The sequence below is a fragment of the Gallus gallus genome, chromosome 14 (assembly GCF_016699485.2).
Source record: "Gallus gallus isolate bGalGal1 chromosome 14, bGalGal1.mat.broiler.GRCg7b, whole genome shotgun sequence".
In the NCBI taxonomy this organism is placed as follows: domain Eukaryota; kingdom Metazoa; phylum Chordata; class Aves; order Galliformes; family Phasianidae; genus Gallus; species Gallus gallus.
The window spans coordinates 2,714,346-2,740,679 of NC_052545.1; the positions used below are offsets into that span (position 1 = coordinate 2,714,346).

The 26,334-nt window shown below is 50.7% G+C and overlaps 1 protein-coding gene and 1 long non-coding RNA gene across 6 annotated transcripts in view; one reads left to right on the plus strand and one right to left on the minus strand.

Moving 5' to 3' along the window:
• Nucleotides 1-10,692, minus strand: part of LOC107054601 — a 45,248-nt gene extending 34,556 nt beyond the window's left edge. Inside the window, exons 1-2 of the long non-coding RNA XR_005839956.2 lie at nt 6,866-10,692; nt 993-6,536 (exon numbers count right to left, since the gene is read on the minus strand). This is a non-coding gene — a long non-coding RNA (uncharacterized LOC107054601). The remainder of the gene's footprint in view (nt 1-992; nt 6,537-6,865) is intronic.
• The window catches only part of ELFN1 (extracellular leucine rich repeat and fibronectin type III domain containing 1), an 86,863-nt gene that overhangs the window by 54,743 nt on the left and 5,786 nt on the right, over nt 1-26,334 (plus strand). The window contains exon 4 of one of the 5 annotated variants that reach the window (XM_046900993.1): nt 12,021-25,236. The exons of the other annotated variants lie outside the window; for them this stretch is intronic. The gene's annotated coding sequence lies outside the window, so the exon portion shown is untranslated. The remainder of the gene's footprint in view (nt 1-12,020; nt 25,237-26,334) is intronic. 5 annotated transcript variants of the gene reach the window in all.

Genomic DNA, 26,334 nt, shown 5'->3' on the forward strand with positions numbered 1-26,334 from the left:
CTTCATCAGCACTGCTGACCTTTCTTTCCTCCATTACTCTCAGCATCACTTTTTTTTTCTCAGCTTCATTTGCATAGGTTTCATGTTATCCATGTTTTTGCTTTGTCCCTGTTATCCCATTACCCCGGATAATCAAAGCTGGCTGTAATAGAAACAGCAGAAACAATTTGCTTACCGTCCTATTACAAGATATTCCCTCCACTAAGTCTGAGAATACCTGCAGTTCTCCAGTAATGCTAATTAACTGTGCGTACGTATAGAAAGGGAAGCTAACGGCGCCGCGACCCGTTGGGATGGTGGGGATTAAAGGAAGATAAGATATTATTCTCCTTTTTCTCTGTGCTTCAGTGTCCCTACCCTCAATGGAAATCACTTTGCACTTATAGAATAAAGTGTACTACATGGCGGGGAGAGCTGCTGACTCTGCAGAGAGGAAGGAGCGGATTTCACTGCTTGTAAACCCACAATGAAACGAATGATCCCACTGATGTCTTACTCCTTGCCCTTGCTCTCAGAGCTTCCCCAGTAGCACATCCCGTGGTGCAGGTCCAGTTCTACCAGGGCATTGGTTGCCAGCAGTTATTCCCTCTTTGTTTTGCATGGCATAACGTCGCGGGCTCGGGATTGACACAGCCCGTACGTGAGGATGCATGGGGTGAACCCCCACCCTTTGGAAGCAGCATCCTCTACAAGTCCCACACGAGGCTCTTTTTTGAGTGGCAGCCAAATAAAGAGTGACTTAACGCAGCCAGACACGCACAGAGAATTGTCAGAGCACTCCGTGTGGGAGAAATCCCACTCAAGTCCACCCAGCAGCTCCTCGCTGAGCTCCACAGCTCCTTGCCAAGCAGCAAACTCTGTCACCCAAAACGCAGCCCCATGGAGCAGCCCCATAACATCTGTGGGTCTGAGCCACCCTTTGGGGGTGGCAGCTGCAGGAGCAGCCCCAGCTCTCCCCTGCCCCCAGGTCTTAAAGGGGAGAAACCTGTTACCTGGTAATTAATTGCTGTACCGTTGATGAAAGCCTCATGCTGGGGGTTTTACCACGTCTCTCATCCCGCAGGTCTGTCAAGGAGCTTTATGCAGCCGTGATTCAGAGAGAGGCATCAGTGGAGGGATTCTGTGGATGCAGGCAGCAGCTGTCGTGTGGGGGTATAAATAACGTGTGTGCACCTGTGGATGTGTGACCTGGGAGCTCAGCACCTTCCCTTCCCCGGTGGTACCAACTCCTTTACTCAGCCCTGCATCGTGCCGTGGCTCTGGCCGTGCGAAAGAGCTCTTATGGCACAGAGGGCACCTGTCAGCCCCAGGGCAAAGCCCCTCGTCCTCTTACTTGCCGAGATGTTTTGGTTCTGACCAGGCAGCGTAAGCACTAAGTGCAGGAGCAGGTTTAGAAAGGAAAATGTGATGAACTCACCTTGCAGAAAGGGTGGGATGGGAAATCAGACAGTGCATCACTGCAGGCAGTTGGGAATTTCTTGTTGGTTTTACACGGCCGAGGCAAAGGTAAACTTCCTATTAACTTCTCTGAGAGAGTTTGTGATGATCTGACCCTTAAAATTAAAGATGTGGAGCTAAGCAGCAGGGCTACCGACTCCAGCACAGCTCTGCTAACAGAGCCAGCAGCTTTCCATGGCGGTCACACTCAGTGCTCTTCTGTCTCTTCAACTTCTGACACTATTTGGGGCCCGCCACCCATCTGCAGGTATTCAGAGCTCTCCTCACCTGCCTGGCACTGATCTGGAGGCGGAGAGCGGCTTTATTTCTGCTCATTAATGCAATGGTCTCTTCTCAGCACCATGCTTCCTTCCACTGATCTTTGTGCACAATACAGGGGAGCCACACGCCGAGTGGTTTGCACTGGAGGTCACAGCACAGAGATAATGAAAGTTGTTTCCTCACCCTTTGTCCTTCTGGTGATACGGCTCTGCCTGTGCTCGTGCCTCTGCCCAGTGTTGGGCTGGAGCCCGCAAGAGGAGGCCCACAGGCAATCAGCATGGGCTGCGTGTTCCTGTGGAGAGAAGCAGGAGTAGCTTGGGCTGCGGTCACCCCCCAGTTTGACCCCAAGACCTTGGCCAAATGGAAGCCATCCATCCTCTTAGCTTCTCTGGGGCAGGCTTTGCTGGGGCAGGCAGGGAGGTCAGGTCCTGCTGCAGAGGACTGTGAGTAGAGCAAAGGGCTGTCTGTGCTTAGAAGAGCTGCAGGGGAGGGCGGAGGAGCAGCATGATGGCTGGTACAGGATTTTTCCTTCCAGAAATACAGGGCTCCCACCTGCTCCTCTCTACAAGCATCAGCATTGCTCCCACCTTTCTCCTCACTGCTCTCCTGACCTCACCTCCCCATTCTGGTCACCTGGGTCTTCACATCAGGGGAGCACTTTTACATGTGCCCTCTGCCCATCACGCTCCTCAGAAATACCTGCTTTGCCCCAGGAACCTCTACTGCCCCCAGCACAGCCCTGTGCAAAACAAAACCCTCAGCAAAGCACTGCCAGCCTGCCTGTCCCAAAAGCTATCAGTCGCCAAAGCCCAGTGGGGCAGATATAGTTATTGCTAGGAAGCTTTTTATTTACCATGACCTTTCTGACATTACAGTAAATGCATTTCAGAGCACGAGAAGTGTAAAAATAAACTGCAAGGAAATCAAGACAGCTAATTAGCCAAAGGTTATTGCTGGGCTCGGTGACTGTCAGCCCTTTTGATGTTCTCCTTCGCACAGGCAGATGTGTTTGCAGTGCTGCTGCTCCTTTGAATCAATGTCTTGGTTTCAAGAGTGTTTTCATAGCTGGATGTGACTAAGCACATGCGAGGCCTGTCACAGCAAGCCTGTGCAGGATGCTCACGTCCTTTAACCTCACACTTCGCCAGCACCGCAGAGCATCACAGAGCATCGCAGAGCAGCACTGCCCCTGGCTTTGCTTGCAGCCCGGGCTGGACATGCATCTAACACTGCGGATATGCAGCAAGGGGAAGTGAGGCAGTGCTGCCTCCTCCTGGGTCAGGGTCCTGTGTCCAGAGGGGAGCCCAGGCTGTAGAGAGCTGATAGACGGCCTCAAGGTCTGAGCTGTGCCCCCCACCCCAGCCCACTGCCCTCCCTGCAGGTCTCTCCTTCTGCCCCTTTCCTCCCTCCTCCTCAACTTGCTGCTCATTTCCTTGCAGAGTTCACACCACGCACTGGGGCTTTGTGTGCATGTGTGTGTGCAATTCAATTAAACAAAACACAATGAAATCAGGGAGAGACGCAGACAGACAGCAATTCCCCACTCTCTGAGCACTGAGCCTGCTCACGCCTTTGTCACTTGCAGGTTTGTGTGCAGCAGCCCCGGGGATCCCTTGCTTGGGTTTTCCATCCCACAGCTGCTCCTCTCACTCCGCTGTTTGAACCTGGGGCTGCTCATTGAGCTATCTCCAAATGCTCAGCCTCCTCCATCCCTCCTTTTCCCTCTTTGCAGCTCAAAGAGACCCTATAAGAAACAGCAGTGGTGCTGCAGTGTGGGCCATTTGCTCAGCATCCCCGTGGTTTTCCTCCTGCAGCCCTTCTGCCTTCTCCCTTTCCCCCTATAATCCACTTATACCGCAAACACACGCTTTGTAGCACCCCTTGCTACCAGCCAGGTTTCTCACCTCTCTCTGTATGTGTTGTGGCAGTGGATGCTCCCTCCTGGGGCTGCTCCTCCCTGCCTGGTTCCCCCACAATGCAAAATTCTCCCAGTCCCTTCCCATCGGCTGTAGACCAGGGTGAAAATGCACACAAAATGAGATTAATGCAATCCCAGTGCTCTAAATCCATGCTTTAGCAAGCAATGTGGTGAGCAAAGGAGCCCCCAGCCAGCACAAATCCTGCCCAGGGATGCGGGAGGTTGCACAGTGCCACCTCAGCACAGCCCTATGGGGCAGTGCCCTGGGACTGCCCTTACCTGGGGCTCACTGGGAAAGCTGCAGCTCCCATCCTTGGGGTCCCAGTCACCGTGGTGGATGGGAGATGATGACTGCATGCCCAGCACAGATGAGGCAGAAAATCCCACCTCAGTCGTGGCTCCTCCAGCCTGCACATGGGGGCCCAGGGTCCCCACAGCACAGGAATACATTACAGCTGACACTGGTTCTGCAGAATTTCCCCTGCATGCAGCCAATGCACCTGGAGCCTTTCCCAGATGTCTCTCCTTATTAATGCCCCTCTAGCAATTTTCTGAGGACCAGCCTCCATCTCCAGCATTTAAAACAGTCCCTTCCTTTTTGATTTATGGATATTAATCCATGCCAGCAGGCAAGAGGCATGACACGTCTACATAATATATTCATTATTAAATTGTTTTTGTTCCTTTCCTTTCTCCTCCACCTCCAAGTCTGCACCTTTCTTATCTCTCCGTAACATTTGAACCCATGTGCTGTGCTCAGAACAACATCTTCCAGCGTGGAGCAGCCAGCATCATTTGCTAGGTCAATGTTACAGGCCCTTGCTTCCTGCCCAAAGGCAGCATTCAGACTCTGGCACAGAGAAGACCCTCTCAGCCCCACCTCCCATGCCATGGTGTGCCCAGGACGGTGGCATCCCATCAGTCCCACAGCACTTGTTCTGACTGTGACCAATGGCAGGCCAATGGCACGAGGCTGCTGGCAGCCGTGCCTGAAGCAGCACCCAGGCAGGGATCCAGCAATGTGAGCCACTGCCGCATGCGTTCAGATGCTGGCTCTGGATCAGCAATGGCTAATGCTGTCCAGCCTTCTGGTTCAAGGACCCAAACCCAGATAAAACAATGTGAGCTCCAGCTCTCCTGTTCCCCACCTGCTTGGCTGCATGCCTGGCTCTGGGCACTGTTGGGGGCAGGCTGGATTTGGGCCAGCGCTGAGCTCCCAGTGAGCTCACTGTGCTGGGAAGAGAGGAAGCAAAGATCTCCAGAATGTGGTACGTGGCTCCTTCCATGTCTGTTCCTGCTCAGCACCCTTGACAGACCTCCTCTCTGGAAGTTGTGCTTTTCTCCTTCTCTTAACAGCAGCAGAAAGCCAAGCTTGCCTTGCTGCTATGCCCACTGCAGCACAGCCCATCCCAGCCCTGCTCCCCCCCATAAGCACTGCCTTCTCCAGACCCTCCGCCACCCTGCCCCAAAACAGCACTTAGAGGAGAAGAATGCAGCTAAAACCTGACTGCAGTTGCCGTGATGCAGCGGGACGTTAGCAACTTCAGGAGCTCAAGAGCAGCTTGAAAAATATCTCTGTTTTTGTTGGTGAGAATGAATCTGTCCCAGTGGCAATAAGGCTGCTTTTGTTCAGCGGGCTCTTAGCAGTGATTATTGTTGTTTTTCAATTTAAAAACCAGACGGCCTATTTATAAAGTATAGCATGTGGGTTGAGATTGGTTTTTTTTTCTTTGACCGAGCCCTTAAAGTGTGCTCTCAGTTCCACTATTGACAACCAGAAGGAGCGGAGGTGACTGCAGACCCCCCGCTAGGGAAATAAGCACAGCTAAGTGAGCAGGGCTGCAGACACACTTTGCAGCCTTGGTGCAACATGCTGGGTGGGAAAGGTGTGGGGCTTTGGCTGTGAAGAGCTTTTGTTGGTGGTGAAAGTGCCCTGCAGAGTCTCTAGAAAGGTACTGCAGAGGTACCTTTGGTTGCACCCCACTCTGCTCTTGTCCAAAGTGAAGGTTGATCAGAGGTGCCCTTGGCATCACCTGCACTGCTCTCTTCCCATCTCAGCATGGGTTATTCTGGCAGGGCTCGCTTTCCTGTGTCAGTGCAAGACATTTGGAGCCTCCTGCCAAGGATGCTTTATCACAGGCACCAAGTAGCATGTTGTAACAGTATCAAAGGCTGTGATTTGGGCGCTGTCAAACACAGGGTTTGGGCTGCTTGGGCATGCTGTAGCATCACTTTCCATGCAGTCCACCATCAGCACCAGCACTGAACAGGAGGGAACACGGAGTCGCACTGCACACCAATGACCCAGCTGCCCAGCATTCAGCTCAGTGCTGACCCTGGTGGTCACTGGGGCAGACCTCCTCCTGCAGGTCCCCCTGTGCCCAGCCCAGCAGCCCCACCATGCCACCATGACCATACTGAGTTTGCCTTTTGTCCCTGTTCCCACCACATCTTATCTCATAGTGCTTCTGTCTCCATTTCCCCACACAGCCCCTTTTACTCCCACCATTTAGATATTTTCTTAATTAAATATAGATTATGGCACTGGGAATAGGGATTATTACTTATTCATAAGCTACTTAGATTTTAAAGTGTGTGCAGAGCAGGGCTTATCACACGTCTATGTCTGCATCATTATCATGTCAAGGGCCGGGGTGAGCTCAGCTTTACCCAAACCATGATCCTCTCCCCAACATGGAGCAGCTCTCCCATCTCTCCCTCGCTGTCCCTTTCCAGCTGAGGCTTGCCAGCCTTTTCCCAAGGAAACCATTTTCTCCTCCAGCCCCTCTGTGACGCCTCTGCTTTACCCCTCCCTGGGTCTGTTTGCATCTCGCTCCCGGCGCATTCCCCATCCCTCCTGCTGTGTGTGCAGCTGAAGCTCGGCCGCTTCACCTTCCGCCTGTGGAAGAACGGGGACTTATTAGGAGGCAGCTCTGCAGGAGGTGCTTTTCTGCATGGTTTTTCAGGAAATTCCTCCTGCTACCCGGGTAATGGTTGCCTGAGCAGCAGCCTGCCGTGTGGGGCAGGAGGAGGCTGCAGGGGAAGGTGGGAGAAGCAGAGGGAAGAACGCAGGGTGGGTGCTGGGTGTGGGTGCATCCCCAGAACCTTGGGGTCCTGCAGTGTACCCAAGCAGAAGGGCCAAGAGCTGCTCCCTCCTCCGCAGGACAAGCATCTGTTTCCCAGGTGCCTTCTGCTGCCTTGAATGGAGCAATAACAAAAACCTCTCACCTGGCTGATGGACTCCAGTCTGTTAGTCCAGGTTTTGCTGTCCCCACGCAGTGGCATTAACATCTGGTGCTGCAGGGTGTCCCCATGCAAGACCCATGGGGGCAATGGGGCAGCTCATCACATACAGGCCTGAAAAGAAAGAGGAACCATTAAACCCCAGGGCTCAACCCTCCACCAGCCCCACTCCATCCAGGGCTGTCCCCAGGCCAGCAGCAGGGTCCCAGCATCTCGCAGCCCTGCTCTCACCCCAGGACCCAGTAGTGTTCCCACTGTGCTTGCAGTGCTTTGCCCCATCTCCTCCTGCTGTTTCTGCACCCTGGGTGGCCATTTCTGTGCAAACCAGCCTAAAACCTCTATTTTCTGTTGTCCCCACGCCTCTTGTATGGTACTTTCTGGCTATTTTAAAGACTACTACTCAGTCCTGGCTTGATAGCCTTGAGGACTAAAGACCTTTTGTCAACAGAGCAGATGCAAGACAAGCTGCTGCAAGATTCCTCAGAGCAAAATGATTTTGATAAATTGAAGAAATGGCTTGAAATCAATACACTGAAATTCAATAAAGTCAAGTGCAAAGTGCTTCACTTAGGAAGGCGATATCAAAATCGCAGATGTAAGATGGGGAAGAACTGGTATGCCAGCAGGAGAGCAGCCAAGGCTCAGGCAGCAGAGTAGCCCTCAAACTGAGCAGCAGACAATAACCTGATGCTTTAGGAAAGGAAAGAAAAGGCACATCTTGCCTGGAGATGTATTAATAGTTTCAGATGGAAGACAGCAAGGTAATTTATTTGGCTCTATTCAGTGCTGGTAAGGCAACAGCAGGAGATACATATCTCCAGGTTTGGCCATCACAACTTTCAGAGAAATTCAGACAAATTGAGAGAGTTCGGGGTGTTTGGAAAAACATGCTCCAGGAAGATGGACTGATGGAGCCGGGTTTGTGCTCCAGGACTGAGCCTGAGAGCGAGACAGTGTGTAACATTCATCCAGAATGGAAAGGGCAGTTATAAAGATGATGGTGATCAATTGGTGGCTGATTGGACAAGATGTAATAGGCTTGAAGTGCAGCCAAGTTGAGTTAGATGCTCAGGGAAAGCTTCCTATGAATAAGGTTGGCCAAAAGACAGCACAGGGTGCAGGGGAGCCTCATCCCTGGAGAGCTCCAAGAACCTGCGGGGGTCTAAGGGAAGAAACTGGAGGTGAAGATGGCTTTGCTGTTGAGCAAACTGCCAGGCAGAGCTGTCCATGTGCTTTATGGAAACATCTGAGAGGGCTCTGCACCACTCACCTCACGGACGTGGCCGTGGTGACCAGGAAGCTGCTCCATCCCCATGGAGCTCACCCATCCCTATGCCTGCCATAGGAGAAATCAGAGGCAGAAACCACAATCCAGGTGTCTCCAAGGATACCTTGCTGTTCAGACAGTCCACATGTCCCGTGGCCTCAGCCTCGCTGAGCTGATTTTTTGGCAGTTCTGTGGCTAGCTACAGCCTTGCGATCTCCTCCAGATCAATCCCTCTCAGCTGCATTTTTGATCATAATTAATGTTTGCTGTGTAATTACATTGATTTTTTAATGTACTCTGAGAGATGAGGGAAATTCAAAGCCTGAATGCATCGGCTGAGCTGAAGGGAAGTGCCTGAAGGGTTCTGCATAAATGCCCCGGGTTACACGGGGCTCTGCAGAGCTGCATCACACAGGGCTGGACATGGAGATGTTTGCTGTGCTGCTCTTCTATTCCCTGGCCAAACTGTTCCACCGTGGGAACAGGACTTCATTCATTCACCCAACGGGGAGGGGGATTTGGGCCCCAGCTGAGCTCCCCAGGTCCAAAGGAGGTGGGTGCCCACCAAGAATTGGGGTGCAGAGCTGACACAAAAGCCAAAATGCACTGCCCCTCGGATGCCTGCAGGCACCGCTCCCATACAGGCATGACAAACTCATCGCCTGCGCATCCCTGAGCATCCCCCCAGTCAGAAGGCTCGTCGCTCATATTTTTTTAACAGCATCTTGTTTTGTATCACCTGTTAATTATGTGCCCTCCGAGGATGGCTCCTGCTTGAGCAGTTCCGAGGGGGCCACGCAGCAGCAGCTCAGCACTGCACAGACAAGAATGCTATGACAATAGCTGCTGAAAAGCTGCCTTGCTGCACGCAGGTGTTATTAAGCAGCCACAGATGCTATACATTTTTTTTTTGTTCAATTAAAACCCCATACATTTCAAAAGAAAAAATAAGAAGGAAAAAAAGAGGCAAGAGACAAAGCAGCAGAGACAAAGGAGCCAAACCGCCAGCAGCACTGCGCTGGGGAAACGCTCAGCTGGTCAAACAAAGTGGCGGCCGCACATCTGCGGGGCCGTGGTGTGACAGTGCCGGTGTGCAGAACGTCTGATGTTGGCGTAGGCAAAGGGCCCTCATCCCACTGCTCCCCGCTTCGTGGCTGCTGCAAGGGGGAGGTGGGAGTGGGCACAGCGCTGCGGCTGCTCCTCGCCCTTGGGTGGATGGTGCAGGAGTTGGAAATTAGCCCTTAAATAGGCTGTGAGCCCGCTGGTGCAACAAGTTGTCTTCAGAGCCCGAGCACTGCGGTGCGTGGAGGTGGCTCTCTCTTCTGTGTTGTGTGCGTGCCCTAAATGCAATTATTTGGCTCTTACCATGTCTGATATTATTATTGTTCTTGCTATCTTTGGTACTTTTATGGCCCCATCACCATAGTAACTGAGCATCTCAAAGCCCTGTAAGGAGGGAATAATATTATTTCCATTGTAGAGTTGGGGGAAGCGAGCAACAGCGACGTGCAGAGCTGGAGCCATGGGGAGGACTGGGGCAAGTGTGGGGACCATACTCCGGCTCCTTCCAATGATCAGCAGCCATCCTAACTTTTCCTGGGCACCCCCAGGACACGCTTCCATCCCATTTCTCCTCCTCCCCTCTTGAGTTAGCTGGATGGCAGCCTCCCAGATAGAGGCTCACCTTCATCAGCCAGTGGGCACTGTTTGGGGGCAGGGTGGGCGCGGGACATGCTGGCTTGCTGTGCTGAAGCCCTTCCATTTTGCACAGCCCATCTGAATGCATCCAAAGCCAGCCCCTGCTCCAACCCATCTTTAAATGTTGAATGAGGAATGGAGTAGCGTCAGAGCGAGACATGTCAGATTTTCTTCAACCCTGACATATTCCAGGCTAATTTCCACCCTGGGGGTTTAGCTGTTTTTCCTGAGAGATAGCTGATGGAGACGCAGAAAGAAGGGTTTGAACCAAGGTCTTCTGCTGCACAGACAAATGACTCCAGAGGTCGGGCAGTCCAGCACAGTGCACAGACCCCCTCAGTGTTCACCCACCCCCCTGCCCCAGGGCTCCTTCTCCCTCCTCCCAGAGGTTCAGCTGCTCCCACCTCGCTCCACTGTTCCCGTGCTGCCAGGTCCATGCCATTACCATCACGTTTCCCGACACGCCGGCTCCTCATCGCCTTCCCTGCCTCGGGTCATTCCAGAATAAAACAATCTTCAATTATTCCCCTCTGTTTTTTTTCCCTTTTCTGCAATATATCATTTTTTAATTAAAAAAATGCCTCGTGGAAGTGTAACGGGCTATTAAATGTTTTGGTCCATAATTAACATCAAACTCCTGACTTAAAATCTTTATGGATTGAGTAAGCTCCATTAGCTGCTACATGAATAACGCTGTGCAACGCTCGGAGGCCCGCTGGCTTCCAATCACCCCAATTCCCCTGCAAACAACCTCAGGAGAAGGTCCTCGCTGGGGACTTCCTGCTCCTGTCCCCACAGCCAACACCGTGGGGATGACAACCGCCCTGCACCCAGCTTTTAGCCCCCCAGGAAACAAGACCAGAGCTCCCAAATCAGTGCCAGCCACTCCCGAGTCAGGTGTAGGGTGCCCAAAATGCAGCTTTGGGGCTGCAGACTCCAACTGCAATGGGTCGTTACTGATGCATGTCCCAGACACATACTCACAGCCTTCTCCAGAGGACTAGGTGGTGGTGGAGGTTGGAATCCCCTGATGATCCTCAGCATTAACTAGAATAAATTAACTCTGCTTCATACCCCTGGATAGCCTTCCAGCGTTGGCTCTCACAGTAGTGATGCATCTGTTGGGGCTGCTGTCAGATTTTGAGTGTTCCCACCCATACTTGGAGATGGAAATAACATTGGAACTGATGTGCTGGTCTTTGAAACTGCCGGATTATGGATGACCAGCTCTTGTCTGAGCAGATGAATGCAGCTGCGACCTTGGCAATTTATGGTATTATTCCTTCTGGGCATCTCCTGTGGCATGTTCATTATGGCCATCGGACACAAACTGACTCAATTCCATATTCTTGGCTTTCTGAATGAAGCTGAACTTAGGAGATACTGGTGGTCTCATTAGGTTTTCGTTATGTACTTATCTATTAGCTCACTGTTGTTTGCAGCTCTGGATGGTCTTCCGGGCTTTGGTCGTGTGTGGAATGAGCTGTCAATTCAAACAGCTTTGGCTGTATTTCATAGCCTGGCCACCACTCAAACACCTTGTAAGAGATATCAGAAGCAGCTCCTCTCCAAGGTATGAGATGGGCAACTTTCAGCAGTCCTCTGATTTTTCCTTCATCCTAACATGAATTTTTCCATGAAGCAAAGGAAGCTTGGTCCACCTGGGATAGGACACCACAGCAGTCTGCAGTATCACATTCTTCTCTTCCCAGACCTTGGATGAGGAGGGCCCACAATAACGTAAGGATGAAGGCCAGGCTCTGCAGAGGAGACCTCATCTCCCAAGCAAGAGCTGCCTGGGACACCACTGCCCCACAAATACAGACAGGAGAGGCATTACCATCGTGCCCAGGAGCCAGGGGAACAACTAAGGCAATCAGCAACATGGGAAAAGGAAGGCAGAAACAGTCTTGACACCAGGGGCTATGTTAGAATTAGTCCAAGTCCCAGTGTGCTCCCATTGTGGTGTGGGAGGGAGCTGGGATGGCTGTCCCCAGGCAAGGCACGCCTGTCCCAGAGCGTCCTGGGTGGAAGCAGGGGGATGTTTTAATAAGCTGGGTATTTTCTGCATCCTTCCTTGATGCTGGGCAGAAAGGCTGAAAACTAATTACTTACAGGGATTTCTTTTTTTTTTTTTTCCTTCCTTTTTCTTCTTTCTTTTGATTCTCACCTCAGATATACTAAACTGCAAGTGAACAAAAGTTGGGATGCACAGCAGGGGGGAAACAAGCAGGGAGAATTCTGCACTTTGCCAGCCCCCTTCCCGGCCCCGCAGGCCAGCAGCAAGCTTTGCTCCTTGCAGAAAACAAAGCCAGGGAGAGCCCAGCTCCTCTGTTTCCATCCCTGCCCAGGGGTGGTACAAACTCACACAGGCACTGCTTCAATCAGGAGAGCTTCTGCTGAGTCAGCTCCGCTGGAGACTTGGCCTTTCCAAAAGACCGCAGCTCTCAGAAACCTTGGCCAACATTTTATGGGTAAATATAAAATGAATTAGGAGGCAGGTTTTGAAATAAAGGATTGCTCTTGGAATCCGGTGGTAATCATCATCTCTCCTGAGAACACAGCATCTCTCAATCTTTGGCCAGCAGTGCGCACTCAGCAGCACCGCGCTGCCAGCGGAAGCAGTGCTGCTCTTGGACAAGCGCGTGCCTTCCCTTTTGTTTTTGCCTCTCAGGTAGCAAGAACCCTCTGAGCCAATTGGAAAACACCTCAGGGTAATCTCCTCACTCAGAAAATGGTGCTTCAACTCCATCTAATTGTTTGGAAGGGAAGAGATTGAGTTCACTGATGTTTTCAGCAAGGACGTTATCAAACAGGTTTCGTTTGGACTATGTCATTTCAGCAATACCCATGGGGCACTGCTGGGGCACTCTGCTCTGTTTGTGTTGCAATAGGATGGCCGAAATAGATGGGAAAAAAAATAGATCCATTTTCAAGTCTTTTTTCACTGCAAGAAAAATGTCGACTGGTGCCCTCAATTTGCCACAGAGTCATGTTTCGCTGTCGTGGAAGTTCTCACAAGACAAAGTGGCTGGGATTCCTCCCCCCAGCAGTGATTGCTGCAGCGTGACCTTGCTTTGGGAAATGCAGCAACACCAAACCTCGTGTCAAAGGCACTGCAGGGACACGGAAGCACATCGGCCTCTCCCCACGGCGATCCCAACCCAACAGAACCCCTCTGCCTCCAAGAGCTCTGCTGCTGTTCTCTGCCCAGCTTCAGCCTCTCCGGTTTTGTCCCGGTGTCTAACCTGATTTCTCTTGCTGTAATTTAAGCCGATTATTTCTTGTCCTGTCCACCATGGACATAAAGAGCAGATTATTCTCTTCCCCTTGGCAGCAGCCTTTTAAGCACTTGAAGACTGTTATCACATCTCTTCTCCCATCATCTCTTTTAGGCTAAATAACCCAGTTCTTTCAATCTTTCTTTGTAGGTCATGTCTTGTAGACCTCTGATCATTCTCACTGTTCCCTGCATGCTGACTGCAGTGTTGCTGCCTCCCTTCTGACATGAGCTGCCGACACCAAAATTTGCTCCAGTGCAGACCTCAGAAGCACTGAATGGCAAGAGAGATGATGTGGTGAGCCTGGGTAGGCCGTGCTGCTGCTCGCATCTCCCGGGGCACTGTGCCTCTTGATGCGACACTGATAGCTCATGTTCAGCTCATGACCCTCTATAATTCCCAGACCTCTTTCTGAGGAACTGTTACCAATTGCCTGCAGGCCTTTTGGGACTTTTAGGTGAATAGGAAAAGGAAGCGATGGAGTTTTCTGGATGTGTTCTCCAGTGCTTGTCAGTCTCCTCTAAATCCTCATTTTGGTTGGTTCACGTACTCAGAAGACACTCTTGGTCGGGCTTTGATGAGGCTGTATATGACACCTGGGCTGGAGCTCTTTGGTCCATGCTGAACAGGCTTTTCCAATGATCTTTTCAGTTGCTGGCTCCTGCTTCCTCTTAATTTCCAGTGTTTTATCTCTCTCATGCAAGTCATTTCACGGTCTAAGACATGCTTGTGTTAAACACAGGATAATCATAATTTTATGCAAGAAAAAAAAAGAATTCATAATTTTCTGCAGTCCACAGGGCACTGAAAAGCAGACCAGCATGGCCAGGCCCCAACCCAGCAGCTCTGTTTGAGTGAGCTGGGTGTTTTTCCACGACCATATTTTTTTTTTCCTTGGAAACTGAAAATTTCTGTTTGGAGGGACTCAGTGGTGGAATGCTGAAGGTTGCACCCTGGGGCTTAGAGCTGAGGGCACTCAATGTGGGGACTCCACACAGTCTCGGGGTGTTGCTGCTCAATAGGTCACAGGGAGGAGGGGAAGGAGAGTGCCAAGCACCAGGTGAACCTCTGAGCCTGGATCTGTGTGCAAACCCCTCCTGCTGCCTCTCCTGCTCTGGGGCTATCCCAGCTTTGTTGCTGTGCATGCAGCAGCTCTGGAAACCTCAGCCATGGGCAAGGTCTCGAGGGGAGCAAAATGCAGGTCACTGCTGGGACAGACTCTCCAGGCAAGGCAGCGCACACAAAGGTACTTGCGTGATGATAGTAATTAATGTGGACGTTGCTGGTAGTGGCAGAGCTGATGCTTTAAGTGCATAGAGGCAGGAAATGAACCCCATCAATTTTTAAGAAGTCAGCTGTTTCCTGGGGCAGCTGTAGAGGTGGGAAGGACAGGAGCTGGGTATCTGTGGGGCAGTGCCTGCCCATGGCCAGCAGCTGGCAGAGGGGAAGCGCTGCCCTCCCACCCCATAGGATGGAGCTGCCTGTGGGAGAGGGCCCTGCAAAGCTGGAAATATGCTAGCAACGCTGTGTGTGGCAGTGGGTGAGATCACTCCATCAGAAGGTGTATTTGCATGGTGATGGGTTAGGTGAGGGTCTCGGCGTTGCTGGTTGAAGCTATTCAATCCATGCTTCCAGTGGGTCCCAATTCAGCAAAACATGTTCAGCTGTGAGTGACAGCATTTCCACAGCAAAGCCTTCCCATGCAGTGGAAGAACCCTTCTTGGCTGGGACCTGAGGGGTGCTCCCATTATTTGGGAAACAGCCCTGTTTTCCCCCAAACCCAGCAGTCTTTTGTTCCCAGTCCCCACAGGGTCAGGACAGAGACTGTCGCAGAGCGGGTGTTTTTAATGGACTGGCTGCTCTCTTCCTTTGCAGTTCTAATTACACTGTATATTTTGGAAATAAAAACGTCCTTTTTGATAATATCAGTCAGGAAAGCTCTCCAGCATTTCCAAGTACAGAGAGGGGGAGAGGCAAGTGATCAAAGACTAGCTGTAATGAGCTGTCAGAGGCAAGCCCAAGGTGACTGGGGGCAGAAGGACCATCACCACGCTGGCTCACAATGCTCAGCCAGCTCCCTGCTCCCCATCCCCGTTATCTGGGGCTGTGCACCCCAAACACACAATGCTGCTGAGAGATACAGTCTTTGCTTGTGGGCACCATGGTTTAAATACACACAGCGGAGGAAGAGATGCTTACCTTGCTGTAGCAGACAGGACGAACACACACCAAGACCAAGAGCCAGGGGTGAAAGCATCCAGTTACTCTCAGATTGGTGGAAGTAGTGCAAGAATCGTCCGCTGGGAGAGGAGCAGTCTTTGCAGCAGGCAGAGATCTAGGGCACTGATAAGTGTAAATCTAGGGCATCAAAGAGCAGAGATCTAGATCATCAAGGAACAGAGAGCCAGGATGAGGAGAATCAGAGATGCAGGGCATGGAGGAGCAGAGGTGTTGGTAATCAAGGAGCTGAGATGTAGGTAAGCAAGAAGCAGAGATAGAGGGCACGGAGGAGCAGAGGGCGGCGATCAAGGGCATCAAGAAGAGTTGCTCTTGGGCACTGAGCACTGGGGATCTGGGGCACTGAGGTGTGAGGCACGGTCCATCTCAGAGGGACGCTGCCAGCATCACTCACCGCTCGATGCCAGGTGTCACGCAGGAAGGTGGAGAAGAGCCCTGGAGCTGGGTGCAGCCATGCACGGCCTTTCACAGCGCAGCAAACATTCATGACCAACTCCAGAGTTTGCAGCGAGCTCACAGGGTTGCTCAGGATGGCTGAGCCACGACAGACTGCTCCAAAGGGACAGCAGAGTGCCGTCAGCAGGTGGGAAGGAGCCATCACCAGCAGCAGTAAACATGACCTGCCTGAAAAATAGAGTCACGTTAACAGTTATTGATCTATAACTTTTAACCAATTTCTTTTTTACAATATTGAATTGAGTCCTAATTTTAGCTTTTTATGTTCGGCGCGAGGCATACTCCATTCCATCAGCAAAAAACAGCCCCTGTGGGCCAATCTGCGCCTTCCATTGAGCTGAATGATAGAGGGCTGGAACAATATTTTTCGACAGATCAGTTCCTGTTCAGGGTAGCAGTGGCCATTATGCAAATGGAGCTATACGAAGTTTAAAAGTCTGGAACCATCGTATTTCTTTATTTCATTAACATCAACGCAAGCAGGAGAGTTAATACGACTGAACCGTCCCATTCCAGGGCTTGCACAGAGCCCTTCCCCCATCACTTAACCAGATTGGTGATCTCCCCTCACGGGCACTCCTGGGTGCAGCTGGGATGCTGGGGGAGAAAGGGGGAAGAGGGGAAAAAAACAAATCAGTAAATAGGGCCCTGTTTCCCTCTGACTCCCAGGGATTTTGCTTCCTCCCACCTCCAAGAAGCTGTGCAAGATCTACATGGTGTCCTCCCCCCTGATTCAATGCATTGGGCAGAGGCACCCTGGCACGCATGCTAGATTGAGATTTACAGGAGAAGGCACAGAGCACGAAGAAAGCAGTGTTAACCTCTTCTCCTCCTGCTGTGGTGCTGGACACATTTTCCCAGCTCAGCAGCAGTACGATGAGCTGAGGTCTGATACAATACCAGCACTGGTGTTATGAAGTGGAGAGATCTGTGCTCCAGCACATGCCCTGATGCTCGGGCAGCAGCCACATCTCCTCCTCCATCACATCAGCATTGTATCACTACCACAACCATACACTGCATAGTTATGCACCCCCACAAGGCACAGACACGCTCACTGAAACAGCAGTTCAGAAGGATGCGCACCCCTCTTGGTGGCCCCATTCAGCCGAGCACATTGGCAGCTATCTAATTGGTAAAGAGCTGGCTAAGGCACAGTGCTCTCACACCAGCACGGAAATCTTGCACTGTGGGACACAAGACTTGCACTCAGCTCTTAGGGAAGGGAGTTGGCAATACCTGGCTGGCCATGAAATCACCCACCCTATGTGATCCAGAACCTTGAGAGAAACCACCTCCTCTCTTCTAGCTGTAACTCGTTCAAAAAAGACACAAGCGTGTGCACACTCACTCACACACGTGTTTGCATAGATCCGGACAAAAAAAGATCACTGTGTGCCGCGCTAATGGAAGCCAGCACTACAACAGCTCCATTACAAATGGCAACGTCTTGGAGCGTTGCTGCTAAAGACTCTACCTTTCAGTGGCAAAACTTTTAATTGATTTTAAAATACGCAATCAATCACGGTTAATCATGGAATCATGAAGAAGCTGTCGTACACAAATATACAAAGACAGCATATAAACCACAATTAATGACCACTTAAACAACAGTAGGAATGAAAGTGGGATTATTTATTAGCGCTCATGCCCAGTAATGGATAAAGTAATGAAGCAGTAATGTGGGGGTGTGCCAGAAGGCAAAGATTTGAATTTTTAACACCAAATGGCTGTAAGTGACATTTTCATGGACAGGTCAATGCTGCACTTCAGGGCAATCATCCCAGAGGAAGGCGACAGCACAGCTCCAGGTAGTCCAACCAGGATTTAGCACAAAATACTCTTTGGCCTAAGCTGGCTTTATGCACACCCACAGGGCAAGACACTCAAGCCACGGCCGTGTCCTCCCAGTGCATGCACTGACACAACCCTACGCCTGCATACTGCTTCATGCTGCACACAGGGCCACCATTCTGCAAGGGCAGAAGCGTGGAGTGGCACAGCAGGGTGCAGATGCCAGGTTTGCTAGGCTTTATCACCAGGTAGCTCCTAACATTCATACCTCAAGCCACAACGTTACTGCACTGCTGGAATTTAGGGCTGGAGGTCTGAAAAGGTGCTGATGGCAGCTCATAGCCCAGACACACATCTTCCCAGGGGCTCAGCATGCTGCAGCCCTCCCTGTGAGCCCAGCCTCACCCCTCTCCTCCACCATCTCCTTTATTGGCTTGCGAGCTGGCCTCAGAATGTTTTATCACACCACAGCACATAATACAAATGAAAAACAAAGGGGAAAAGTTTGAATCTTTTTTTTTTTTAATATATTCATCCCTGTGCAAGGAACAATGATCCATCTGATTAAATCTGCATGCTGGAGTTTATTAAACCAGGTTGGCCTCTCTCACTTTCTCTCTCCTTTAGGCATGGACAAGCTCATTAAAATGAACACGCTTCGCTCCCTCCCCAGGGCAATGCCACTTCACACTGTCTCTGTGCTGCTATCTCATAGGCATCACCAGGAGCTGATGGATAGGGCCCTGCAACTCAGCCCTTGCTGGCAGCTGGCAGCAGCACAGCAGCTGAGCCTGGGTGTGACTTTCTAGCAAAGGGTAGGAGATGCTCACAAAGTGCCTCATAGCTACCATGAGCGTGCAGCCAAGGGTGTGTAAGGCAAATTCCAATAAAAATAGAAATGATGGAGTTGGGTGATGGGAGAGCAAGGACTGCCCACCTTGCTGCAGCACCTGATGGGCTGTTTACCTCTCCAGGGGCTCAGTTTCTCAGCTGTAGAGCTGAGTCAGATGGCTTCTCCCATTAGAATAATTAACAGGTAAGAAGTACTTTGACTCCCATGCTAAGAATAAAACTATTACCAATGCCAAGGTGTAAAAGACTGCATCATCTCCATGCTGTTAGACACACCTGGGACCAGGTCCCCAAACAGGCCTCTGAGGCTGCAGGCAGCCACCTTTCCTGCTCTCCTTGGACCACCGCAGGGTCTCCAGCCTTCCCAGGCACCCTCACAGTGAGGCGTTGCCAGCAGGCCAGCATTTGCTGCACTCCTCTTCCTCCTTGGCAGCCCTTCAGATGCAACCTAAGTCTGTTACACCCTGGCGATAACAGTGGCTTAGGCCATATAATCCCTCCTTTACTTGACTTTGGGTTATTTTGAGCAGGAGATTAAGGGAGATTATCTGCATCACCTGAGATGCTACACTTTCTATCTCTACGCCCTTCCCTCCATCGCTGGGGCTCACCCCAGGCAGTAGAAGCCCTCCCTCCTTCCCCCATCCTCCCATCCTGGAGCACCGCCACGTGGTGGTGCATCACCAGCTTCTTTTTGTGGCCCTCCTCCAGCCACCCTGCATGCCCAGATCCTGGGCTGGGCCTGGGGATACTCCTCCAACATGGGAAAAGGAAGGCAGGACACATCAGCACACTGAAGCACTAATTGGGATTATCTCTTCATCAGCCTTCTCCTTGGGGAGATGGTGTCAGAAAGACTCAGAAAATGCCTTTTTGGGCATTAGGAACTTGCAACGTGGGTCACTGGATTTAACAGCAGCCACTTGTCTCCATCTGCAGAGGATTTCACATTTAGAGCATCCCACACCATACAAATCACAGCTACCTGGGAAAAGCACTGAAGCCTGCATTTCATGCCCAAGGAGGAATCCCCATCCCCTGGCAGCAGCAGCAATGGGCATCACCCAGCCAATGCAGCGAGCTCCTTTCCATGTTTTGGGGACCATGTGCTGCTCTCCAGCTCACTTCAGCTTGGATTTAGCAAAGCACTTTAGTGCTTAAGTGCTGGTTTGAATTCCTCCCAAAGCCTTGCTGAAATCAGCAGCTTTGATGTATCAAGGTCTAAACCAGCAGCACTACCAGCAGTGACCATGAGAGCCAATTCCCTTTCCTACCCGAAGGAAAGGGAGAAATGCTTGAGGATCCCCGGGGTGGGGAGCAGCTACCAAGAAGCAATAGTTCCCCCAGAAAGCAAACACATGTGGCATCCCACCAAGACACGGGCAACCCATGCTCACGTTCATGGCAAGCTCACACCTTCCTGGGCTGTTTTTCCTCATTTCAGACTACACCAGGCTCGAATCCATCTGCCACCCTGGAAATTAATAGCAATCATTAAACAAAAAGAGCTGGCAAAAAGAAGCCTGAGGTGAAAAGCAGCCATTTCTGCCAGAAAAAAAAAATTAAAACTATTTAGACATACAGAAAGTCATTTATTACTGTGAAGTCCTCCCTCCACCTGGGGTTTAAATCTCATTACAGTTTGTCCAAAACAGATGTTACCCTTTTAGCAGTAGATTATTAACGATAAACTCAATTCCTCCAGAGAGGGTGGGTGTTCTGGGTTCACTTGTTTTTTCAACTTGGGTAACCTCCACATGAAATGTTTATGAAAAGGACAGGCAATCCAAGTCCTGGCAGAGCTCCCTGCTTCTATTGTCTTGTACTCTCTGAAGTTTGCCTTTTTACTCACCACATCTTTTGTAGGTCTACAAATGAGAAGGGAAAACGCAGTGGCTCAGACTGTGACCACAGACACTGCTGAGGAGCAGGCATGATGCTGAGGAAGGGCTTTCACATGCCACAAGCCCTGCCAATGCACCAACAGCTTCTTCTGCTGCCCCTCCACCAGCAGTTAGGCATTAACTATGGTCAAGCCGCAACAGCATCTCTTTGGAGCACAGCTTATATACATAACTAATTTCCCCACAGTTCTCTGCTTCTACCCACACGTTTTTGGGTAAGGCCATTTGCTGGGTTCGAGGCCTGCTGACACCACATAGGAGACCCAATGGTCACTCTTGCCTGTGGCTGAGCATCCTCTATAGATAACAATGGGCTTTGCTTATTCCCATGAGTGCATGGGCATGCTTCAGCAGCAGATCAGCTAACACCCAGTTTCACCAGTCAAGCCCCCAGTAGAGCTGTATCGTTGTTCTGTTTAGATTTAACATAAACCTGCTGGGGAACCTAGAAGCCACATTAACCATGTTGTAAACACAATCAGATGAAACATTAATAACAGCTCCACACGAATACAGCCATCTGGCTGCCCAGCCATCATCCCAAGTGTTTCAGGTAGGAGGAAGCACATCCTAGCACTCTCCAGGGACCCTATTAAATTGGTGTTCTCATGGTGCCTCTTGGAGCATGCCTGGGAAGCTTGCATGTGCTACTGTTTTTCAGCTATCAGTGAAACCAGTACCAGCAACTCAGAGCTCTCAGAAAACACTTTTGGCAACATGTACAAATCTTTTCTGCACCCCCAGGGAAGCAGCAAAGGCTCCGTTGTTGGCCACATGCATCTGCAAGTGCTCGGTGCTAGAAGAGAAGCATTCCCCCAGCACAGCACTTCCCAAACCCCCAGGTCTTATGGCTCATACACAAACCCTTCATGGAGCCCCGAGGGGAGCCCATGTACAGCCCCAAGCAAACAGCATGCTCACTGCGTGCTGGCATGGGGTATCCCTGGCACTGAGTCCATTGCACGTCTGCTCGTGTTGTGTCAAAAGGATGGCACAGTAACTGCAGGGGCTGCACTGTAGGGAGGAAAATGCTGTAAGTTCATGGCTGAAATTAAGCTCTTCAACAGCAGCTGGGATGAATAAACAACAGCTGAGGTGAATAAACACATCCCATGGGCTCTGCCCTCTGTCAGAGGGTATAGCCACTGTTACATCCTATCCCTCCTCACCTCATATGTCAATCTGCAACCTCTCAGACCCCAAAACCAGCTGTGCACACAAGTGGAACATACAGGCCCACCAAACAGGGACACATATCCCTTGTCTCCAGCTCCTCCAAGCACTGTGGGGTGCAGTGAAGCTGAACACCCTGCCTTCCTGCAAACGGAGGTGATTGTGGCAGGAGGGTTTGTGCTTTGAGTGCCAGATGAAGGCATGCTGTGCACTTAGGAAATGTTCTTTGGTCTGTAGGGTTTGCCCTTTGCCCTTGGCAGCATTATATATGAACTTAATTGCTTTTAGCCACATCAGACTGAGCTACCCATGTGGCCTCTAAGCCATTACTGTCTCCCCTGAGTGCCAATTCTAACATATAATCCTATCCATAGCGTGTGCACAACAAGCACCTGGAAGTGATGCCTCAGAGACACGGGCTGTTCTACAGCAACTGTGTCCAGGGTGTATTTGCAGACTGCTAGTGATTCCTGGCCAGAGGGATCAGGTCAGGAGCATCCCATAAAGTTTTAGCAGGGGGTTGTTTGAGTGTCTACTTCCATTACCATCATAGATGTGCAACCTGTTACAGTGTTTTTCTCTAGAAACACAGCACCTGTTTGGTTTAGGAGGTGAGGACATGGGCAGGGTTGTACAGGACCTATTTTGATCTAGGGAAGGAGAAGAGGGTCCGTCCTCCAAGAGCTGACAAACCTGAGCTGCTCCATGTGCAGAAGCAGGGCCGTGCCGGGTAAGATGTGTGTGGAAAGGGGTCATGCTTGGTCTGCTCTGCAATGCTGTTACCCTGAATAAACATTACATTGGATTTGGAGAGCTGCCCAGATGATCATTAACCTCCTCCTGGCCCACGACAGGAAGCCAGCCTGCAGCAGGGAGCTAAAATTAGGCCTGTAGGGCACTGGGTCTTGCCAGATATTGCTATATCTGGGCACAGTCCCCCTTCCAAAACCAGACAGCCAGAGGGTTCAGCCCCAGGCACCCAACAGGAGAAGCAGAACCAACTTTAAGGTGAACAAGATAACATGAGGCGAGCAGAGTTGTTTGCTTACAGCACAGCCATGGCAATTCCTGTGTGCAGACAGACACCTACAGATGGAAAGGTGAGGTTCTATGTACCTACCAGGGGATTATAGCAGGCTGGCAGCAAGAAGTCCGGTGTGTGCTGCATGTTTTCTTGTCCATCTGTCAGCACTCAGCAGCACTGTCTGCCTGGAAGCTGCTGCTGGGCTGGGCACTGCCCAGAGACCCACGGTTTTGGCATGAGGTCCTCCACAAGGGAAGAGAGGGACAGAAAGGGAAGAGTGCTTTTGAAAATACAACCTAAAAAGTACCAACAGTCAGAGCAAGCACCCCTGGAAGTCATTTTAACAAGCGAATGCTTTCACTGATCCACCACCAGACTCCATTCTCTATAAAAGTGGCTCTTCCCACCCGGGACACGAAGGGTTATGTGAGCTTCCTGGAAAAATAAATTAATGACAGAAAGCAGTAAAACCCTCTTTCACACAGCAATAAAGATCTGAGCGAGGATGACAATGCAGGCACAAGGCACAGTTCAGCTTGCCGGCATGGAGGGACACCAGAAGCATCACCTCCCCACGCAGGGCGGGCTCCCCCCATTGCATCAGCTCTGGGAAAGCACACTTTGATCCTCAGCACTATTTACTGGAGGGAAATGGGAGTCCTCCTTCCACACCAGCACTCTGTTTCCCCCCCCCCAGCCTGACGTCACCACACCTATCCCATAATAAAGCTGTGATTCAGGCTGATTATTTCGAGAGAAAACCTCAAGTAAATACGCTCTCCCACAGAAACACACTTTCCTTATTACAACTGTTCTACCTGATTAGAGCTCTCAGTTCTCTCCATCCCCTAAAATCTCTCTCCTCTTCACCTCCCTCCAACTTTTTCCCCTCTAATTGCTCTCCTCGGCTCTTTGAGGGATCAACCGTGCTGTCACAGGCTGGGGCTGACATTTCGTCCGCCCGTGCTGATATTTCAGAAGGCTGCTTTAATGCACAGGTAACCAGCTGGGCTTAAGAGGTTGTTCACCAGGAAGATCATTTATGCATTTACTTAAACTCAGCAGAGAATTTTGCTCAGTGGCCCACAGCAGTATGAGATAGGGTTGTCATCTCAATAGACCCTGGAAGCTAAGCAGCCTGAGATGGATGCAAATGACTTCGGACTGCAGCTGAATGGAAAGCAGATTATCCATCTTTCACGAAGTCCTAAGATCTGCCCTGCCTTGAAAACACTGTCACTTTAACCCAGAATTTGCTCTGCCATAGAGCAAAAGAGGCTCCTTAAAGATGTTCAGGTGAACAGGCTTGATTTGACTGCTTCCAGATGGCAGTGCTGGCCTCAGTGCAACCAGTGCAGGGGTGCAGGCACCACAGCTTCGAACTATGGCACCCATCAGACACACACGATGCCCACAGTTTGCAGTTAAACTGGCCCACAGTCAGGTATTGCAATGGAAAACCTCCAAGAAGCACCACTGCTTTTCAGCCAAAGGTCTGATTTTGCAGAAAGTGCATTTTTTACCAGAAATCCATTTTGCTGACGAACTCCCCACACAATCAGCTGCAGAGTCAGCTGTCTCCTATGGAAGCCCATGCCAGGCAGCAGCGGGGGCCGTGCCCAAGGCAAGTCACAGCAGGAGCTGGGGGTGACCCAGCGGAGGGGTTTCCCTCCCTGTATAGACACAAAGTGTGGGATTTCCGTTTGTTTTCCCCAGCCTACCCCCAAAAAGCGCTCCCTTCCCCATCCTTTCCACCTGGCTATTTGCTATCTAGTCCATGACCTCACCAGGTCTCATTAAACATTGTCCTGTATGTGATGTTGGCTACCTCTTTCTCAGCCCACTTTACCTCTTTTCTTTATTCCGTCTTCATCTTTCTTCAAACCCCAGTGGAAAAAAAAATCTCTTTCTTCTCCCTTGTCTATTTTTCTTAAATAATAAATACTAGCAGAAGAGAGTACAATTGACTGGAGAGCTCTATTATCTAACTCTGCGAGGTGTCTGGGAATAAGGTTGGGATGCACAATGTGCTGCCTAAACCCTATCTGTGGAGACAATATTAGTCCCGGGGCCTCTGGATGGAAGACGAACTTGGGTTTTACAGGCCTGGACATCTTTATTATTCAGCACGGTGATGCTAACCACCATCGCCCGGCAGGAGGCATGTAGCAAACGCCAGGAATACGAATGAGCAGAGAAACCTGCCTGGAAGCCTTCACTCCGCACCTGACGCACACAGAATGGACGTCAAGCCATTTAGGGGAGCCTTCATCACTAATAAATGTTTTCTCCACCATCCTAGAGCTGTCTCCTTGGATTATTTTACACATAATGAAGAGCCAAGGTTCATTTTAACATTTGGTGCCTGTTAGCCAAATTTTCCCTCCCCACCTCTTTGGGTGATTAAACATTTATCGTTTGTAATGTATCGCTCCCATTTCGCTATGTCTCTCTTTGTAGCAGGGCTCCTTCATTTACTGAGAAAATGACCTGAGCGACTGTGAAAGAAGATCTAAGAGGCGCTGAAACGTGGCCAGATGGAGATGGAACAGCTGGGGAGAATGAAGTTATGGAGATGCAGAGTTGCCAAGGAGGGGAGCACGGTGGTGTGGATGTGTGCACACGCACGCACACGCACGCATGTTGATCTGGCTCTTCGCCTTCCCTCAGTAAATCTAATCCACAATTTGAAATAACTCATTCAGTAGAATAACAAAAATAGGAATTGAGTGCCAGGGCGGCATTATATGTGCAGCCCAGCTCTCCTTCCCTCAACCCAGCCCCCACGGCTGCTTTGTTTGCTTCCTTGCAGCTGCTGCTCTGGTTTAATTTACTGAGATGCCATTAGTTGGGAGATGGAAGCAAAAACTTACCAGCCAGCCTGCGCTGGTTTTTGGAATCACAGCTTTGCTTTTTACTTCCTTTGCTGTGTATTTGCAGCCAGGATTGGGTCGTTGCTATTCATCCTGTGCAGGCTGCAGCTTCACAGATATCACAAACTCAACGCTGCTGAGTTGGAGAAACACGGGAGGTTACTGCAGGAGAGCATCACAGGGCAGAGTTGGGGGTCAGCAAGGCAAAGCACGGATCTGGGCTCCGGTAGGGGTACTGCAGATCAGAGGAGATGTGTAGGAGCAGCTAGGAGCAAGGAAGTTCTTTCTGCCCACATGCTGGCATCCAAAGGCCATGTAAGTCTGACATCATCTCAGCTGGCCAGGGCCACAGTGCTGCCCTGTGAAAGCAAAAGGAAAAGCACAGCAGTGTCCGCAGTGCACAGGTGACTCTTGAATACGTGCTGCAGGGCATCCCAGTGGGTACGCACTGCGGTCAGTGTCAGCATGGGGCCAGGATACAGCATCTCTCCACTATATATTTAATTGTTTCAAATCTACTCCTGTTGTTCCATACCAGCTTCATTCCTCTCTTTTCCTTCTTCCATAATCAGCAAAGATGAACCCCCAAAATCTCCACTTTTCTGTTGTTTTTTCACTTCAAAGTCAAAAGTTTGTCCCCAGCTTTTCCCAGGCAGCTCTGTGGATGGTTTGAGGACCAGGATAAGTGGTGTGTCATTGGGTTACCAGGAGAATAAAGCCAGAACAGCTGGGCAAAGACAAATTGAGCAGGCAGGAGGGCCTAAAACCTCAGCTTTCCTTTGTGATTTTTCTCCATTCTGTGGAGAAGATGCAGGGGGGCCTCTCCCCCTCTCCCCTGCTGGTAGGGAGATATGAGCCAGGAACCCACACTCCCAGCCTGCCTCGTGGGATGCT